Source organism: Molossus molossus, unplaced genomic scaffold, assembly GCF_014108415.1.
Source record: "Molossus molossus isolate mMolMol1 unplaced genomic scaffold, mMolMol1.p scaffold_m16_p_2, whole genome shotgun sequence".
In the NCBI taxonomy this organism is placed as follows: Eukaryota; Metazoa; Chordata; class Mammalia; order Chiroptera; family Molossidae; genus Molossus; species Molossus molossus.
Window position 1 is genome coordinate 20,476,480 of NW_023425355.1, and position 5,115 is coordinate 20,481,594.

The 5,115-nt window shown below is 44.5% G+C and overlaps 1 pseudogene; it reads right to left on the reverse strand.

Moving 5' to 3' along the window:
• Positions 1 to 332: 332 nt before the first annotated feature.
• LOC118636119 lies at positions 333 to 3,096 on the reverse strand (annotated as a pseudogene).
• Positions 3,097 to 5,115: the final 2,019 nt, after the last annotated feature.

A 5,115-nucleotide genomic window follows, 5' to 3' on the forward strand; every position in this document is an offset into this window, starting at 1 on the left:
AGTTCATCTACCAAAAAAGCAATGAAAAGAAAATGTAAAGGCCACCTTCAGCAGAATACAACAAAATTTCTGGCCAGCCCACAGGTCTGCATGCTAGCTCCAGCCAAAAAAAAAAAAAGGAACACAGAGCTAAAATCAGCTCGTGGGCATTTCCAGAAGAAAAGGTGCACTTTTCCACCAGGCGTGGCTCCAGGAACATTTTCTCTGCAGGTGAGGGCAGGAGGGTGCTACCAAAACTAGGCTGGTGGCAGGCAGGTAGGCGAGCAGGGGCTTACTCGGGGTGTCAGAAGAGCCTGGGGCCGTGGCGGCACCTGGCTCTCTATGACATGGGCTCACCTTTGACCGGAGGTGGCTGAATAGGCGTCACTGGTCTCTGACGCTGGACAAGGATTATAGGGCTTGCAGGCAGCGCTTTTTGTCTCCAAGGACAAGAGCTGATCGTGGATGAGTCTTCCAGGTCTCCTCAGTGACCAAGTAAAACACTTTATCAGGGGCGTTGATCTAGTTCATCCACTGCTGCTTGACGAGGGTGGGGGGGTGGCAGGGAGACCCCCTGGACAAGGAGCATTTTGGTGGGGTGAAACTTCCCACTGAACAGGAGGTTCCAGCTTGGTCCCGTGTGCCTGGCCTGTCCATCATTCTCCAGTTTCCTACTGAGCATCAAGAGGTGCTTGTCCATGTTGCCATCCACCCTGTTGTGCTGCTCATAGCTCCTCTTGCCCGGGATGGTGGGAAAGCCATTGTTGATGATGGGGCAACTTGGCAGGGGTCAGGCCACTGGGCACACCAGACACAGCCTTCAATGGGTCAGACTCAGGCCAGGGGTGCAGGGGATGGTTCTTCAGATACCTGAGCGTGGCTTCCAGGGGTTTCTGCATGGCCTGCTTCAGCACCAGCAAGCTCTGCTAGGCTTCCGGCAGCTGGGCCATGCCCCAGGCCTTGATGGCCATACTGTTAATAGGCAAGTAGGGGTGACTGGTGGCATGCCAAGGGCACAGGATATCTCAGCACAGGTGTGAGGAGATCTGTGTGAGCTTGGTGGTGCAGGTAGAAGGTCTGTCTCGTCTTCATGGTGAACTTGAGGGTCCTGCTGCTCTGGGCAGGAAGGACACGGAGTCTCATGTTACTGCGTTTTGGTCCTGGTCTCTCTCCATCTAATCGAGTTGGCATTTTCAAGTCACCATATTTCTTCCAATATGTCCAATTAGATGTGCAGAGAGGACACTGCATGTTAGGAGGACCCCAAAAATACCACTACTAAGAATGAGTGGTGTAACAACTCTCAAAGGCCAGGCCAGCCCGGAGGCTCTGGCCCAGTGCCCCTGTGCCCTTCACCACACACCCACCTTGACATTGTTGACACTGATCTGGCTTGCATTTGATTTTTTATAGTTGGGAATATAAACTTGCTTTACCTCGCTCTCAGCTTCAGCTGCTTTCGCGTTTCTGCTGCACGTATCTGTCATTGGCCGTCCACATGTAGCAGTGACATCGTTACAATAACCTGGTTATTATTTAAGAGGAAAGGAGGAAAGGGGAGACTAGGTAATACAGGCATGCCATTCATACAGCTTTGTCAGGAAGCTGCAGCTAACACTCTCCAGGTCTGTTCCCACAACTTAACGGGGAAAAGGACTGGACAAAAGCAGTTTAGACGCATGCCCAGTGAGGTCTGGGTAAAGTGGGAAGGTGCTTACCTGTCAGTCACACCTGAGAAAAAGTCAGTGGGCTGAATAAGCATGGCCACTGAAAGGGAGTAAAATCTAAATATTTAAACTCCTAAGCAAAGGAAGTTCTCTCTCTTTCTTGCTGATCTTGTGTGACTCCTGGCTTGTGGGTCCCACGCTCTGCATTCACCCACGTGGCTCATAGTCACGTGGGACCCACACAATGGACTGATGGACTGAATCTGCCTAATGCTCTGCCGGACTCAACTCCACCATGGAATGAAGACGTTGGACACTGGCTCTGCTTCTGGCTTTGCTAAAACCCCAGTTACCCCTCTTCCAGGACTGGCTTAAGGGAAATGGGACATTGGAAACTAAGGAATGTAACGTCGTGAAAATAAAGTCTTTTACCACATCTCATCCTCTCTTGGCAGCCTCCAAATATGCTTATTCCAGCTGTGTCCCAAGATACCTCACTAACAACAGAGGAATTCAATTCTGCTGTAACAGTAGTACTCCACGATGCTGGTGAACAACTTCCAAGGCAAAGAGTCTTGGTGGATGTCCATGAAATCTTTCCCGTATTTCTCCAGGGCTTCCTTGAAGATGTGGCCTCTGAGACTGACCACTCCTCCATCCCAGCACAGCATGGGTCTGCTCTATCACACCAAGGCCAAGATGCTCTTGGAAAAGTCATTCAAGTCCTTGTGCAGCCATGTCCATGGCACGGAACAGGGTGATATCCCAGGAGGCAACTGCTGGGCTTATATACAGACTGGACTTTCGGACCAAGCTGCTGCTGTGGTCCAGGGTCTGTGCAAAGGTACCCTAGGAGCAGGCCACCACTAGAAACTGGTCTATCTGCTTGTCTATGACTGGGTTGTGTGTCTCTCACACCTTGGTCTTCAGTTTGGACTCATCAGAGCTGTCCTCTCCTTCCTTCAGCAGTCAGTGATGTCAATCTGGTACCAGTTTCTTACACAAATCTCCCCTTTTTTGTCCAGTAGTGTCTTCTGCTGTGGACTGTAGGGATTAGAACTCCTTCCCCTCCAGGTAGGACTTGAGCGACTCAGTCTCACTGAGCAGAGTGACGTTGCACTTCCCTCTGATGTGAGTGCTAGTTAGTAGACTCCAGCTGGTGCTTGAGTTTCACAGGCAGGTCAACCATCCCTGGGTTCCCCATCTCTTCCTCAATTTCCCCTTCCTCACCGTTGTAGACCCCGAGTCCTATTTTGTAGCAGATAGACAGGGTGGCATGCTTGTCAGCCAGGGCAACAAGGATGCTGGAGATATCCCTCCTCCAAAAGAAGAATACCAACTTGGCCCCCATATTCACATTGGCTTTCTTGTTGAGCTCCTCAATTCTCCGGATCAGATAAGGGTTGCTGGAGGAGTTCTCAAAATAGAAATAGTCTCTGACCCTGGACATGTTGGGGGACGGGCAGGAGGGTGGGCCAGGGTGCTGTGGGAAGTCTGCTTAAAGGGGCTGTTGCAGGCCCTGCTGCTGCCGCTGAGGCCTCACAGTGACCCAGGACCTCTGAATTATCTTTACTTACCTTTACATTTTGTTCGCACTGTCAAATTGCTTTCCCAAAACAAAATAAAATGCTTCACTAATTTGCTTGGTTTCCTTTTACAAAGGCCATGCTAATCTTCCAATAATCATGCTTTTTTTTCCTCCTAATAATACATCATGGACATCTTTTCAGTTTAATAAATACATACATATCTTGATTATAAATCTTGATGGCTGCATAGTCTTTCATATTATGGACATTATTTACTGAACTAGTTCTTTGTTGGTATATATTTGCATTGTTTCTCCTTTTTAACTATTACAAACAATGCTGTAACGATCACTCTCGTTTGTAATTATTTTCACATTTATCTAAATATTTTCTTATGATAAATGCCTTTTGATACATATTTCCACTTCCATGAGCAACGATTATTCTAATTTATTTTAACTTCTTCTTACAGGAAAATGTTAACATATACAAAAATAGAGAAAATAATATGAACTCCTTACCCCATGTATTTATCTTTCAGTTGCAATAGTTGTCTACACACTGGAAATCCAGATTCACAGTTTCAGGCTTGTTTCAACATTACTCAATGGATTACTTTAAAGAAAATCCCAAACACTGTATTATTTTATGTGTAAAGACTTCAAAAATTCTTAAAAAGATAAAGACTCTTAAAAATATAAAAAACCCACAGCACTATTAGTGTGATTTTAAAGAAATAACAATGGTTCCTTAATATATCAAATGTCTTGGCAATAGTCATATTTTCCCAGATGTTCATAAATGACTTTTTTTTTCTTCTTTATTGATTTTGGAGAGGGAGAGATAGAAGCATCACTGAGAGAGAACATCAATTGGCTGCTTCCTGCATGCCCCACACTGGGGATCCAGCCCACAACCTGGCTGGGAATCGAACCAGCGACTACTTGGTACATGGGTCAATTCTCAGCCACTGAGCCACACTGGCCAGACCATAAATGACTTTATTTTCTCTTGCAATTTGTGTTTGAAGGATGCAGAGATGCCCTACATATTGTATCTGCTTCGTCTTCTCTTGAATTCTTTTTTATTCATTAATTCCTCCTCCTTAGTATTCCCACACCCATGTGCTATTTATCTGACAAAGAAACTATGCTGTTTGTCCTGGGGAATTTCACACAATTTTACCAATTTGACTTGCATTCTTTGATTATCATTGAGGTAGAATACATTTCCCTGTAATTACTGTCATTTGGGTTTTACTTTTTGAATTGTCCATTTATGCCACTTGAACATGGGCACAAATGGAGATTCACCCTTTTTCTGTAGATCTGTAATGCTTTATATATAAGGATAGAAAATCTTTGTCATATATTTGTAAATATTTTCCATTTGTCTTTTAATATTTTACCATGGTATTTTTGATATGCAAATATTTCAAAAATTTAATGAGAATTTTTGAACTATTCAGTTAATTATAACTAATCTCTTCTTAATAAATTTTTGTAATAATTAACTGTTCTTTATTTTAGTTCATTTCCCCCCATTCTTCTTGGGCTGCTTCTTCTGTGGGTCTCACATTATCTTGATTGTGCTGCCTAAACTGTGTGCTCCCTCTTCATATTATTCATCTCCATATTCACCACAAATTTGCTGTATTTTTTACTTTATTACTGAATAGTCTTCATGGTTTGGGCTCTTGCATTTAAGTACTCTATTATTTTCATGTTTGGAGTCCTTTTTGGATTCTGACTCTACATGGAAGAAATAGTGTGATTTGGATGGGAAAAGACTGGCTTCTAGGCAGTGTCACCAGGAAAACAGTCTTGTCCTTCATGTAGGCCCTCTCTATCATGCTTGCATTGTCATTCCTGTAAAACATCTCCTTTCCACTTCAAAGAGTGTTATATATCAGTCACTGCCTATTGCTGCAGCCCCGGTAA